Here is a 16,536-nt window from a genome sequence, read left to right as displayed (position 1 = left end):
GCATGCAGATGGTCTTATAATATACTCAATTATAAGTGTGGATAACTGAGAATTTACAACAGAATTGGGTAAATAAGCAAGGAGAGCAATTACAACATGCATGGTAGCTAGTAAGTTCTAACTGAATTATACATAATTATACTGCTTGTGCAAAGCTAATAACTGACTGGAAAATGAACTTCGTGAATGTCATCAGTTGTGCAACATGGCTCCTCACTGTATTTGCATTTTTATATACTATGTGCATTCTTCTTTTGAGGATCCAATTTCTTGTTTACGTACTTTTCTTGTTTATACATACTGTAAATAGTATATTCATCACACTGGACCTACAGCACAAATTAATGTGGATGTTGTTAACTTTAAAGAGTACATTCAGATAAGAGTAGCTAAACACATTGTCTTCCCATACAGTAAGTAGCGAGTAGCTATACAACGCACTTAACAATAATAAAACAATGCTACTTAATATACATTCATTACTGAACTATACATTAGAACTCATAAACTCACCATAAAATCTCTGCCATGTTATGTTTTCCTACTTCATCTCAGCAGGCAATGCACATGCCTCATTCAATAGCAAAGATTCAGCGAACTACAGTTTTTAAAAATTTATTGCACAATTAATTACTATGCGCATCAGTCTTAGAGTATAGCATGTCTAATATTGCTATAAGCTACAGCCATGCAGATTTACATTAATTAGCAAACTGAAAACATTACTTTCTCTATAGTTATATCTCTTTGCTACCTCCCTCAATGTTATTGTATCAGTATTCTCCAGGTCTTCCTCTGTTTGAGCAATCATTATACATTGTACTTCTCAAGCTCATCTGATTAAAATTGTCTGCACAACTGTGACACACCTTTAGTGCCACCAGGCATAAATATCCATTTTTAAGTGGAAGCTATAGTATACTAACAAATTAAAGGTAAACAATAGATTATATGTAGCAACAATAGAATAAAATATTTAATGAAATAATATATATATGCCTGAAAAAATTGGCTCCATTTGCCAATGGATGCAAATTATTTAATATGGTTGCTATGTTGTAACCAATCAGAATGTAATATATGGATAATTATATCAAAATTTTATGTTTATATTTAGCTACAATGCTACCTCTACTGGCTTAGCGTTTATATCACTATGCATTCCAGTTATATTCATTGAAAAATTGTGAAAATCAATATGCTGGCACAATTCTACAGCCTAAAAGAAATCAATGTCTTTTGTCCTAAAGAATGCTTTAGATGATCAAACTTCAAATTTCAGTTTCTGAGTAAGACAAGGAACATACTGTTCTTGTTTTATGTTGAAGGGATAATTGGGCACCTTTAAACCCAAACACATTTTTACAAAGTTCATATATACAAGTATAGAGAAACCCCTAGCAGAGTTTTGGGTAATGTCGCTCTATATAGCTTTTAATTATTGTACTAATCTTTGACTATCTTCAGGAGTATTTGTAAACACATAAATATTATGTGTGGGTATTGTTCTAATTGTAGGGAACTGTAGGCAGACCATTTATAGGCAAAACAGACTACTGTATATAATATTATTAATCAATAACTGAAAGTACACAATAACAACTAACCCTTACAACTACAGTACACAATATTAATGTTACAGGTATGCATAAATTAGATTATATTACATCATGTCACATCATTACATTACATCATTAACTCTATTATAGATATGAAGGAGGAGTAGCATTTGTAATAATGGCCTAGTTTTTGAATTTTCATTGTATCAACAATGGATCATGAATCCAATAAGAAGTAATATATGTGTAGCAATTGCAGCCACAATGTACTGTGTGGAAGAAGAAACAAAAATTAAAATTTACCATACAGTGTGTGCAGTTGCTATGCAACAGCTAGATAATTTGTGACCGGATTTGCAAAAAAGTACCTTTTTCACCGACAAAATTTGACCCATGTATATTTTGAACTTCGGGGTTTCGTAAGTTTTTGAACATATACCTTATAATTGCCTGTATGCAATTATCCATGAGTGTACAGTAGCTACTAGTATCTATCTGCATTTTGATACTAAGAGCAAGTTTATCAGTGTAAGGAGTCAAGTGTTACGCCATTTTGTTTGCTGGTATGTAAAATGTGTGGAAAAGGTACCTTTTCACAAACCTGGTCATTTTAACTCAACAACATATACAGTATGCCAGCTTGTGTACTTTCAAATCAATTACACTGTGGATAAATGAAGTCATTTATTATAAAAATGCAAGATGGAAATCCATGACAAATAAGGCAGTAGACAGCAGGACGAGGCAATAAATCAATATGTACAAAAGTCAGAAGACATCAAGAAAATAATCCACAGGTGCTTATACATAAACCATCATAATTATATGGGTGATGGCTCTATTGCATGTATTTTGTGGAACTGTCAGATGCTTTGATGAAATGAAATGTTAAACAGACAACGAGATACATTGTTATAGCTATAGATATACACCAATGACTACGTATAAATCAAGACATATTATATTTAATCCCCTTCCTTTGATTATACTTTTCAGACTTATACTGTATGCAGCTAGGTGTTATCATGTTTTTCGTAAAGCTTCCAACCCAGATGATTGACCTTTATTAGTTTTGACAATGTAGAATTTCATCAGATCCTACCAGATCAGCAGGACTTAACACAATTCAAGACTGGATCTGTCAACACTGTGATGAATTCATGATTGGTTTTATCATATATTGTCCTAAATCAAGATGTCATGTCAGTTTCATCACTTATATATAGTCATGCAGGGATATCATGTTATTCTTTTATTTTAAGGAATGCTTTATTTTAAATAGGTTTGCATTATGCGGTAAAGTAAATTGTATCTTAATTGCAGTAATCAGATCAACTTACCCTGCCATTCACTAGAATTGACACATATAAATTCAGCTTCTTTCCTTCCACTGCTATATGGAACAACTTGCAACCAGAGACTTTTGAAGCTTCATCTATCACCGTGTTTAACAACCTTCTTATAAATGAACTGTAAAATTGTAATTAGTTAGCTGTAGCTATATATTTTGATTTGAATATTGCATTTATACTCGCTGTGTGAGGTCTTGCAATCATATAATAATAATAAAATATATGATTGCTCTATTAGAGTATCTCGATCTTCACTGAACAGAAAGACTAGCTCCTCCCCCCTCCCTCTTCCCCGAACAGCAGAGTGCCATCAGGAGTAGTCAATAGGTACGGCAGTGCAAAAACCTTCTGCTTGATATTATACGCATACCAGGTTAGCTATACTCAGATGGTACGATTTTCCGTACCATACGCGTATGGTTGTACCGTACGCGTATACGCATATGGTATGTACCATACGCGTATGGTACAAAATACGCATATGGTATAGAACAACTATACGTGCAAAATGCACAGTACTAATATGGCAATGAAAAGTACAACCAAAACATGCACTTTACCACTTTTTTGTCAGTTTCTTTCGCTGGTGATATCACGTGAAAAACAGCCAATCAGATACTTTGTAATTTGAAAAAGTCTGGAATTTAAAGCGTAGATAAAAAACGTGGAGTGAAGATGGTGACACAGTGCCAAGTATTGCACTCAAAGACCTTATGACACTGAACTCACTGTACATCACTTGCATTAGGCCACTCCAAATAAATTCTCTGCTTCCCGTCCTGGATTCAAGCATATTTGCATGCGGGCGGGCGGGCGGTCCATTTCCAATATTTCATTATAAGATTGGCAGCTTTTCAAGCCATTATTTGCCTGGCAATGGCTGGCATAACCATAAAAAGCTGCCGATAAAAGCATGCTTAAGCTTGTTCCTTCCCTTTTAAGTTGCAAAAATAACACAAACGTGAAGTTTGTGCCGACTTGATAGCACTGCTGACACGTGAGCTGACCCTGTTTCGAGATGGCTTTTACTGAGCCTGTCAGTATGTAAGAATAACCGGAAAATAATGGAAGAATACGGAATAATGGAATATTTTGAACTGACAGTAACTAGATGCGGGCGGTAGACGGGAAACAGAGAATTTATTTGGAGTGGCCTTATATAGCTACAGACCATGCATGGTCATCAATGCTTCAGCAGATACCCTAGCCAATTATAGTGTAAGATTTGCAATTTTGTATGGATGATTCCTCTTCAGTAACTAAATTGCTATTGCATAAGTTTTGATACTCAATGCATAGAATAATGCATGTTAGCAAGTATACAATGGAGCCTGCATTTTAAGGACACTTTGTGACCAGCCAATATGAGTTCAGAGGTGTATAGAGGAATTATGAAAAGTAGTCTCTACTGCAGCTAAGTGACTGTTTTATTAGCCGGGAGTAGTAGTAGTAAAATAACATTACCAGACAACTTTATTAGAGTATCTCAATTTTTTCACACAAATTGCAGTTCAAAGTAACTACTAAATTGATGTTGCTATCATGTATGGATCCATTACTCTACCTATAATGTGCCCTTTTCCAAGTTGGATGCCTGATTTTGGAAACCTAGAGTCTCAATTTCTTGTAATGAATATAAGCCAAACGGTTTCCTAAAATCCCTGGAAACTCCTAGGGTACTTTCCTGGTCTAATCATTGAGGCATCCGATTTGACCAAGAAGCTCTTAAGGTCAATTTTAGATTTTGAACTAAATGCTTTAATTATGGAAGTGCACCAAGTGGCTATATTGTACACAGGAGTTTACGTTCCAGACTTATTGATGCAATAAACTATAGTGATTATATATCCTGTCACCATTACAGATCATATTATTACAAAATAAGTTAGATGGAGGTGGAGGCACTGGCCCAGATGGATACATGATAACAGAGGAACACTATCAATGGAAGAGGGGCTAAGTGGAAATTTTTGACAAAAGCACCAAACTTGGTACAATATTTGTTTGTGTTTCAAATTAGATATGGTGCCATTGAATTACCAATAGACAAATAAAACAAATAGAAAATGTATTGTAGAAGCCATAAAAGTACTCAATAGTTAGTGTACTGTTATTATTATTATTATTATTATTATTATTATTACTAGGACCGCGTCACATACAACCAAGTACATACACCAACGTGACAGCCCCCCGGTGAGGCTATTAGGTGGTGAATGCATTATCTCCAAATCAACTCAATATGCAGTGTTGGGCAAGTTACTTTGTAAAAGTAACTAGTTACATATTACATATTACTTGCAACAGAACTATTTAGTTACAGTTACATATTACCCATAAAATAAAGTAACTGTAATAATATTACATATTATATTACTTTGTGTCCACAGCCGTAAGCTGTCACGTGTGAAACTATCACCTTATCACGTGACATGATTGCATTGTTAGACAATGTGCAAATCTTGGTTATAAGTAAGAAGCTAGTGAATAAGCTTCATTCAGTAGGCCTCGTTACTTCGTTGTGGTTAGGCGTTACTCAGAGGATTGCTAACGAGATCAGTAACTTCGTTACTTTTAGTAATAATATTACGTCATGTTAGACTCGTTACAGTAATTATATTACTTAGGTAACGCGTTACGTTTGTAAGTAAAGTATCTTGCGTTATATTACCTGTTTTCATAGCGTATTTCGTTATATGTGACCAGATTTTACAGAACCGATCCAAATCGCACATCAGGCAAAATCAAACTAACACCACCAGTGGATAGCTACACCATCGTACTACAAGTTCTGACCCTCAGCACTACTCAAACTACACGAGGCTGGTTTTTACACACGTCTTTTCTGGGTGGTGTGGAGTGCTCAAATGGCGGTTTCAGGCCTTGTGAAGGACCTGGCTTGGCAAGAGTCAGTGGTTTACTGGTGGACAGCCTTATAATGTTGGCCAGACGTGTTCTCTGTTGATTTTGCTACATATCAGCCACTAAGGAGCCAGCACAGCCCTGTAATCTCGTGTCTGGACTCCAATCGTGGTCTGCCTCCATTTTGAGGTCTAACTTTTGCACTCCCCACCACCCCCCAGCCTCCACCCCTTTGTGAGCACTCGTGATACTACTTCGCTCGTACAACTGCTCAGATTTTCTATCTTATTTGGCGGGAAACTGTACAAGCAGCTACAAGTACTGGAAGTGGCTTGAAAGGTAACAGATTGATGCATCTTTTGTGTAAATTTCATACGCGTGCTTGCTATCCTTGGAGAGTTGTGCTGGCTTCAATTCTTTAAAACCGTTTATCTCGGAACTTCCAATGTGCGATTTGGATCGTTTTTCCAAAATCCAGTCACATATAATACTCATCTGGCTGTAAAGGAGCCAAACACACAAAAACATACTTTGGAATCACTCCATGACCAGTGCCAGCCACCACACACTGACCAGACTTCTTTCCACTGCTCCAGGATTCTTGCCAGGTCACGTGATCTCACGTGATGCTCCAGAAATAATTTATAATTATTATAATACTCATCTGGCTGTAAAGGAGCCAAACACACAAAAACATACTTTGGAATCACTCCATGACCAGTGCCAGCCACCACACACTGACCAGACTTCTTTCCACTGCTCCAGGATTCTTGCCAGGTCACGTGATCTCACGTGATGCTCCAGAAATAATTTATAATTATTATAATACTCATCTGGCTGTAAAGGAGCCAAACACACAAAAACATACTTTGGAATCACTCCATGACCAGTGCCAGCCACCACACACTGACCAGACTTCTTTCCACTGCACCAGGATTCTTGCCAGGTCACGTGATCTCACGTGATGCTCCAGAAATAATTTATATGTGACCAGATTTTACAGAACCGATCCAAATCGCACATCAGGCAAAATCAAACTAACACCACCAGTGGATAGCTACACCATCGTACTACAAGTTCTGACCCTCAGCACTACTCAAACTACACGAGGCTGGTTTTTACACACGTCTTTTCTGGGTGGTGTGGAGTGCTCAAATGGCGGTTTCAGGCCTTGTGAAGGACCTGGCTTGGCAAGAGTCAGTGGTTTACTGGTGGACAGCCTTATAATGTTGGCCAGACGTGTTCTCTGTTGATTTTGCTACATATCAGCCACTAAGGAGCCAGCACAGCCCTGTAATCTCGTGTCTGGACTCCAATCGTGGTCTGCCTCCATTTTGAGGTCTAACTTTTGCACTCCCCACCACCCCCCAGCCTCCACCCCTTTGTGAGCACTCGTGATACTACTTCGCTCGTACAACTGCTCAGATTTTCTATCTTATTTGGCGGGAAACTGTACAAGCAGCTACAAGTACTGGAAGTGGCTTGAAAGGTAACAGATTGATGCATCTTTTGTGTAAATTTCATACGCGTGCTTGCTATCCTTGGAGAGTTGTGCTGGCTTCAATTCTTTAAAACCGTTTATCTCGGAACTTCCAATGTGCGATTTGGATCGTTTTTCCAAAATCCAGTCACATATAATACTCATCTGGCTGTAAAGGAGCCAAACACACAAAAACATACTTTGGAATCACTCCATGACCAGTGCCAGCCACCACACACTGACCAGACTTCTTTCCACTGCTCCAGGATTCTTGCCAGGTCACGTGATCTCACGTGATGCTCCAGAAATAATTTATAATTATTATAATACTCATCTGGCTGTAAAGGAGCCAAACACACAAAAACATACTTTGGAATCACTCCATGACCAGTGCCAGCCACCACACACTGACCAGACTTCTTTCCACTGCTCCAGGATTCTTGCCAGGTCACGTGATCTCACGTGATGCTCCAGAAATAATTTATAATTATTATAATACTCATCTGGCTGTAAAGGAGCCAAACACACAAAAACATACTTTGGAATCACTCCATGACCAGTGCCAGCCACCACACACTGACCAGACTTCTTTCCACTGCACCAGGATTCTTGCCAGGTCACGTGATCTCACGTGATGCTCCAGAAATAATTTATATGTGACCAGATTTTACAGAACCGATCCAAATCGCACATCAGGCAAAATCAAACTAACACCACCAGTGGATAGCTACACCATCGTACTACAAGTTCTGACCCTCAGCACTACTCAAACTACACGAGGCTGGTTTTTACACACGTCTTTTCTGGGTGGTGTGGAGTGCTCAAATGGCGGTTTCAGGCCTTGTGAAGGACCTGGCTTGGCAAGAGTCAGTGGTTTACTGGTGGACAGCCTTATAATGTTGGCCAGACGTGTTCTCTGTTGATTTTGCTACATATCAGCCACTAAGGAGCCAGCACAGCCCTGTAATCTCGTGTCTGGACTCCAATCGTGGTCTGCCTCCATTTTGAGGTCTAAATTTTGCCCTCCCCACCACCCCCCAGCCTCCACCCCTTTGTGAGCACTCGTGATACTACTTCGCTCGTACAACTGCTCAGATTTTCTATCTTATTTGGCGGGAAACTGTACAAGCAGCTACAAGTACTGGAAGTGGCTTGAAAGGTAACAGATTGATGCATCTTTTGTGTAAATTTCATACGCGTGCTTGCTATCCTTGGAGAGTTGTGCTGGCTTCAATTCTTTAAAACCGTTTATCTCGGAACTTCCAATGTGCGATTTGGATCGTTTTTCCAAAATCCAGTCACATATTACTTTGTTACCACAAAAGTAATAATATTACGTAACGCGTTACATAAGTAACGCGTTACTCCCAACACTGTCAATATGTCACAGTAGTGACAGATATAACACAATAGTGGCATCGTAACTAAAGGCCACCAGTAGCTAAGTGCCAGTACATCATTGGTGTGGTAATGGCACAGTGATGTGTACAAAGTATATGTATACAAAACATACAGGAGAGAACTATACATTATTGCAGTATTGTATGCAGCAATACATTATAGGCAACATCACCATGCAGATAAAAATTATTAGCCAATATATACAGCAATGCATATCAACATCAACTACAGCTAAGTAAGGTTCATCAGTGATGTAGCAATGGCACAGTGATGGGTGACACACTATAGTTATGCATACACAACTTGCAGGAGATAGCTACACAATGCTGTAGGCGTATGCAAGCCAGATGAACCAGATAAAGGAAGATAGCCAAGCCACTAGAGCCTAGTAGCTACGCCAGGTGAAGGCAAAAAAGATTAAGCACGTATTGAATTGCCTGACACCAACACAAAGAAAGTTCGCCATGCCAGCTGCACAAGACAAAATTGTTTACTTGTATTTTATATGTAACTGTATATGGGGTGCCATTTGTGCCAAAATAGTACAAAAACACCTTATTTATAAACTATAACCATACTTTATAAATCAATACACTACTTTATAAAGTATAGACATATACTTTATAAATCATACACATACTTTATAAATCATAGACATATACTTTATAAATCATACTTATACTTTACAAATCATGCTTATACTTTATAAATCATACATATACTTTATAAACCATACACGTAATTTGTAAATTATTAACATACTTCATAAACATGATTTATTATGCATTTAGCATTTCAATAAGCAAACACGAACACATGATATTATCGTTTGGTAACGATTGTCAGTAATCGATAAAGTAATTTCGCGCACGTGTAGAATAAATCTTCGCACGTGCAGCTTTTAAAGCAGGTCTTACCTCGGGTCTTACCTGGTCACACAAGTTTTGGAACAAGTGTTTTTACCATTCGCTGGGGCTATATAGCGCAGAACTAACTACGTCACAGCAATGTGTACCACAGACTGACTGGACCCATGGTCCAACAGCCAATCTCGGCTCTGAGATCAGCCACCTCACTCGGCCATGCTGAGTTGCTTCCGACGCTTCCACAACCACTTTCTCTCCGGCTCTTATTGCTTCTTCAACAAGGTATTTAACCAAGTTGTTACATGTGTTAGCTACTTTCGGAGTTGCCTGCTTGAGGCAAGTTAATTAACTAACCCGAATTGGGGTGAATGGAATATAAAGTGTTACTTATAGTATTATTGTTTTTTATTGTTATTTCCGGGCTAGATGGACTGCCCTTGCCACCATCCCCAGCACTAGTTGGCATGTGCTGGACAACTAAGAGACAGAAGGTTGGACTCAGTAGTCCCTGTTTTCATCACAGTGGCCCATCTCTGGAGAGATGTTAGCAGATCGTAGCAAGGTGGACCTACTACCACTGATACACACTGTTGTTGAGGGCAACAGAGAAAAGGACAGTGTGCAGGCCAGAGTACAGCTGTATGCAGTTGAATCTCAATGAAACAGTAGGTCAGCCAAACATCTATAGAAAACTATGGCTTCTTTTCCCATTCCCCAGTAGTAGGGGTAAAAGAAGCGTGCTCTATTTCTCTGAAGAAGGGTAGCTAACATAAAAGGCTAGCCTGTACAAGGTGGTCCCCAACACAGAACATACATACGCACCTACAGTTTATCTGTTTATGATTACTGCAGGGGCGTACGCAGTAATTTTGAAAAGGGTTTCCCCTACAGCTAAGTGACTGTTACATTAGAGTAGTTTATATTATCTGACTGCTTTATTAGAGTATCTCAATCTTTTCACCAAAATCATAATTCAGAACAATGCTGCAGGTGTTGCCATCATGTTAGAAACTATTATTTAACTATGTAAAGTCCTGTTCCATGATAGTTTCCACATTCCGGAAACCTGAAGTTTCAATTTCTTTTATTTTTCAAGTACTGTGTAAAATCCAAAGGGGTTTCCTGAAACCCCCTCAGTACATCCCTGTTACTGGGCAATCAGCACAGATGATGTGCCCAAGAAAAAAGGAAACTACAGTATTAGGTACAATTATATAATTATTATTAGACACAAATACAAAACAAAATTAAACTACTTAAGCTAACTAGCTATATTTAACAATCACACAAAAGACCACACAATTACAAACTAAATACTTAAGCCTATACGTAAAATTTCCTGCAGTTAGTTGAGACAAAACTGCCAATGGTGTAGAGTTCCATAACATTGGTGCAACCACCAAAAAGGAGAGTGTGGCCTAAATGCGTTAATAGTTAATGGCACTAGGTTCAAAGTCAAAGAATGTGACCTTGTGGCTAACATATTGACTCGGAATTGAAAATATTTTTAAAAATCAATGGCTGTTCTCTTATGAAAGATGTAGTAGGAAATAGATAATTTTCGATGAGCTTTGGGCAAGGGCCATCGCAGTTCGCAATAGAAGATATGGACCATTTTGGCATGGCTGATTGTGGAGTTCTTGTACACAAACATTTGACTACTTTTCAAGTCTTTCTGCAATGGCCCTAAGTAGTAACATACATTATTAGTAGTTTGGAGTATGCACGTACTGTCTACAACTAGCCAGAGCCAAACTTGAATACATTATTAATATGCTTTTACCTCTTTATGCTTTTATTTTGGCAAACAATGGTCTAATTGGTATAAGCTACACCTCACATCAGAGATGATGGACAATGATGTTGAATGTGAAATTTGGTCAATTTTTCAAGGAACAATGCAAAATGATTCCAATTTTTCATTTCTGTACCTGCAAGTGACAGGTGTTGGTGCAAAATCATTGACTATACCATCGCAAAGCTCATCTTTTAATGGACTCCACAGCAGGTGGCTCGCTTCTCTAGCCAGTTGGGCACAATATTATTTATATACGGGCACAAGCTGACCTTCACTACTCCACTGAAGAGGGGTAGAGGTGTACACATATAATTTAATTTGCAGACTAATTACATAATTAATTCTTCATGTAGGGTGATCAAGGGGATATTGAAGTGAACAGTCCTGTGGAAACTTACTCTGCATCAACACCACAATCCCCATCACAAATACCACAATCTCCAACACCAATGCAACCTCTATGTTACCATTTGCACCTTTTTCACCAGTACCACTGCTGCCACCTCTATAGCTACCGATACAATGATATGCTTATCAGGGAACCAGAGAAGGGCCTATTGATAGTGCTGTTATAAAGCATGTGATTCAGCAACATCAGTTACGTGCAATAAAATTTTCAAACAATGAGGATGTTCAAAGGATCAATATCAGAAGATCACAAGTGTATTCTGATGCCCTGTGACATTTTTCAAAGAAGGCGTTTGATGTAGAGAAATTATTGAAAGCATGCTTCATAAGACAAGAAGCAGTTGATCTGGGAATCCTATTTCATGATGTCATGGCTGTTGCTAATGACACTTACTATACTGTTGGAAAAATGCTTTCAACATCTTCAACTCACAGGGGTATGGAGAAGTTTAACAGAAAAGCTCTAAGACAAGTTACATTTCTTAATAGAAATTAGGTGTTAAGTATATAAAATTGTACACATTGTTATGACATATAATACAATATCAATTATAGGTGACATGTGTTACTGTTGATTTGTAAAATTAGTGTTGTCCTAGTATTTACATTGCTCATAAAATTGTTTTCAAAATCTGTACAACCTGTTCCAGGGTAATAAGCTCATTAACAACCTGTTTGCATTTTTCTTACAGTACAGTTGTATTGGTGGCTAAAAGGACATACAACAAAACCATGCCAACAATCTCTACAAGGTCCGTCTCCTCTAGCATTAAATCTTGTAGTCTGCTTGTTAATCCAGATTACTTTTTGAGGCATGATACTGCACTCAGTGGCCTGTAAATCATCTACGAAGACTTCTAGGTACAATTGCATGGGAGTCATGTCACCCTCAGTTGACCGCAGAGTGTCAGAGTTCCAACCACCTTGAAAGTCAGCCAATGCTTTGTTTATTTGAATTGAAATTAAACATCAATACTACACCACAGGCAATAGATACCTTGTTGAGATGTCCAAGTCTTGCGACAACTGGTGGCATCACATGGATGCTTACGGAGGAAGCCACACTGTTGTATGCTAGATCCATACGTTTTGTACTTGGTTCTGTGTTATTGCCCCAGCAAATGTTAAAAACGCTTGTTCCAAAGCTTGTGATAACCCGGTACGACATCCGCCATCCTGCTTTCGGTTGCACGTGCGAGGATTTATTCTACACGTGCAGAAAGGTATCGATTATTGACAATCATTACCAAACGATAATATCATGTGTTTGTGGAAATACTAAATGCCTAATAAATCATGTTTATATAGTATGTTAATAGTTTACAAATTACGTGTATGGTTTATAAAGTATATGCATGATTTGTAAAGTATATGCATGATTTGTAAAGTATAAGTATGATTTATAAAGTATATGTCTATGATTTATAAAGTATGTGTATGATTTATAAAGTATATGTCTATACTTTATAAAGTAGTGTATTGATTTATAAAGTATGGTTATAGTTTATAAATAAGGTGTTTTTGTACTATTTTGGCACAAATGGCACCCCATAACTGTAAGCTTATTGTAAAGAGCGTGGCATATGTCAGTTTAATGTTTTCTTGTATTGTTTATTTACGTGAATGAATCCACTGGCAGCTGGCATGGAGACTTGAGATGTTACTAACATAAAAACTTACTTGTAATCTTCTTGTTTACACAAGTGGCTTCTGGCTCTCCTGCACGGGCATCACTAATCTTCTTCGCGCAATATGTAAGTAATTAAGCAAGGGTGTGGTACTGGGCGTTATATAGAATTACACGTATGGTCAAGTCATCAGTACAAACAGGAGCGATGATTATACGTTTGTGCCTTCATTCACAGGCGAATCTATCCCCGGTTAGTTCATGTCTCTAGGCCTCGTAGTTTTCTCAAACATTAATTATTAATTATTTAATTATTTATTTATTTATTTATTTATGACGTAATTTTAACCGCGTTTCGTATTATTCTTAGTACTTGGTTGTATAATTAGCATTTTACAGTGACCAACACTGAAGGTCTGACAACATGTGCTGCAGCCTTTGGATTGCCTAACCTAACAAGAATTGGAGACTTTAAATGATTCCTTACAACATAGCTAACAATAATAGTCTGTGAGCCAACCACCCAAATTTGACCGAGCAGTACCATTCAAGGTGGCCAATCCTATCATACATTTCCTGAAAGATACGTGTTTATAGATTGTATATTAGCATGATAGCAATGCTGAATTAGTAGCTTTCCCACTGTACGGCCCCTGTTTATGGTGCAACAAGATATCAATTCCAAGAAATTTTAAATTTCATATTTTTGATTGTAACTTTTGATCTACACCACCAGCATACTTTAATTCTGTTTTTTTTGCACATGATTACTCTCAAGGATTATCACATCTTTGTACACTTGTTACCATGGTAACAACCACAATTATTCAACTATTTGTACATTTATGGTTTTTAGATCTATTGTATCTAGTTCTAAATTTTGTAACAATAATGCAGAAATTTTGCAGCACCTGATATTTATTAAAATAGTATGTTTTTGAAAGAAAGCTATCTTGTGATTGTTGTGCAATTTAGTAAAGCATATCTACCTAGTTTCACATTCATGTGCTGTACTTAAACCTATAATTATGTACAAAGAAAGGTACTATGCCGATTTTACTTCATTGCATGTGTATAATTGTGATAACAATAAATTAACTATTAATTTTATAAAAATTAATAATTATGTTGTTACACTCAGACCATAAGTCTGTAAGCTGACCATCCAAATTTAACTGATTGATACCATTCAAGGTGGCCAATTATTGCATTTTCTGAAGACTACACATATATAGTAGATTATTATTATTATTGACATGCTGATTCAGTAGCTATGCATTCATATAAATTAATAGTAACTTGCTAATGCAATAAGCTATGAATTTCACATTTGCACCATTAGGAAGCCCTTGAAAATCTCATGCCAACTGCTAAAAGTGCTTTGTTCTGTAACCAAACAGGGAGTCATCAAAATTCTTCCAGGCATTTCATTGGATATCTTCCAATGCTGATATAGAGCATCTTGGGCACAAGTAATGGTTGGACACCAAACAATTGCTGGCCAATTAGCACATAAGTTGTCAGACTATAATTATATTTGTATAGAAATAATATTTTTCAGAGTATAGCAAATTAAAGTTTTTAATGAACATTAGGCTAGGGAGGGAGGTCAGATGTAAGAATAAAACTGGTGTTGCTACATGGGCCTTAAAAATATTTTTTCTAATTGGCATTGCATGTGTGCTACTGAACCAGGGACGGATCCAGGGGGGGGCTTTGGGGGCTGAAGCCCCCCCTTCATATTTAGGCTTTACTTGATCAATATGCTGAGTATTATAATGAAATTTTGTCTTAGCATAATTATATGATCACTAATAATACAAATACTCATAAAATCACCTTATAAACATCTTTCCAAGGTATTATCAGTGGATTTATGCTAAAGTTTATGTAACAAGGACCCGGATCAGCATTGGAGGTGTACAAGATCGAGATACTCTAATAGAACATTCACTGGAAACATGTAGTTAGTTCTGTTATGGAATTTTTCCAAATCTGCCTGCACCTATACATATATACAATGAAGTGCATTGGTTTGTTTAAAGGGTTTCATTCATCCACTTGTGTAGTTAATATATATGGCAATACTTAATTCAGGTACAGAATTTTCATTGAAAATGCTCTCAGATTCAATCTTGTATTGTTCAAATTTCAAAATTTTCCACGTTCAACATTATAATTATTATTCTAACATGCACATATTTGGTGTTGTGCAATTGTGAGAGGGGTGCATCGTGTACTTGGTTGTCTGTACCTACCCAAACATTTTGATTAGCAAAATGCTTTAGAAAGCCATACCTATAATCTAAAGGCAGTATATGAAATATCTACAGGCAGAAAATATTATGAATTTTATGTGGAAATGTTTCCAAATTGCAGTATTTTAGCATCTATTTTTCAAAAATTTCCTGGGGGGGCATGCCCCCAGACCCCCCTAGTTCCAGCATGCTTCGCATGCTGGGAAGTGTGCTTTGCACACCTCTACCCAAAAGATTAGTACCTTGAGTTAGCCCCCCCCCACCCCCCCTTTATAAATCCTAGATCCGCCCCTGTGAACATAGGCAGATCTGAAGGGAGGCCAAGTGAGGTTTTGCACCCCTGGCCCTTCTCTTCTCCACAGGGTGACTAGTTGAATTGTCTACAAGATGAATTGCTTGCAGTTGAATATTTACTGGGTAATGTTTTAGGGAGACTTGTTTGTAGTTGACCTCTCTACAGGGTGTAGCTCAAGGGAGACTTGTAATGTAGCTGAACTCTCCACATGGTGATTTGTTTTGTAGCTGGACTCTCTACAGGGTGACCTGTTATGTATGTAGCTGAGCTCTTTACAGGGTAACTTGGAACAAAGCCAAATTTTCTATAGGGTGAAATGTTATCTGTAGGAATTGCAATGTTAGTAGCTGAATTTACTGCAGTTACTTGTTTGTAGCTAAATTTTGTACAAGGTGATTTGTTTGTAGCTGAATTCTCTACATCATGAATTGTATGTAGCAGAACTCTCTGCAGGAAACTCATAACATTTTATAACTGACCCCTTCATTTTTGTAAGCAATTATCAATGCCGGAGGAAACGGTCCGGTTGGTCAGGCCTGAGCCGGACCAATAATCTGGAGTTGAACCAACTAGTTGACCAGCTCGAGCTATATTACTCTCATGCAATCTTTGGACGATCACATCTACATG

At 37.6% G+C, this 16,536-nt stretch overlaps 2 long non-coding RNA genes across 2 annotated transcripts; both read right to left on the bottom strand.

The window, feature by feature from the left end:
* Positions 1 to 52: 52 nt before the first annotated feature.
* On the bottom strand, positions 53 to 915 carry LOC136255841 (uncharacterized). Its single transcript, XR_010701137.1, has 3 exons — positions 727 to 915; positions 514 to 598; positions 53 to 329 (listed from the first exon to the last, which is right to left on the bottom strand). It is a non-coding gene; the product is annotated as an uncharacterized lncRNA (long non-coding RNA).
* A 5,129-nt stretch (positions 916 to 6,044) lies between these two features.
* LOC136255842 (uncharacterized) lies at positions 6,045 to 8,256 on the bottom strand. The gene is made up of 3 exons (XR_010701138.1): positions 7,454 to 8,256; positions 6,473 to 6,740; positions 6,045 to 6,402 (listed from the first exon to the last, which is right to left on the bottom strand). It is a non-coding gene; the product is annotated as an uncharacterized lncRNA (long non-coding RNA).
* Between the last annotated feature and the right edge of the window lie 8,280 nt (positions 8,257 to 16,536).

This window comes from Dysidea avara, chromosome 5 (genome assembly GCF_963678975.1).
Source record: "Dysidea avara chromosome 5, odDysAvar1.4, whole genome shotgun sequence".
Classification (NCBI taxonomy): domain Eukaryota; kingdom Metazoa; phylum Porifera; class Demospongiae; order Dictyoceratida; family Dysideidae; genus Dysidea; species Dysidea avara.
The sequence above is the reverse complement of the archived record's forward strand: the minus strand, read 5'-3'. Positions and strand labels throughout refer to the sequence as shown.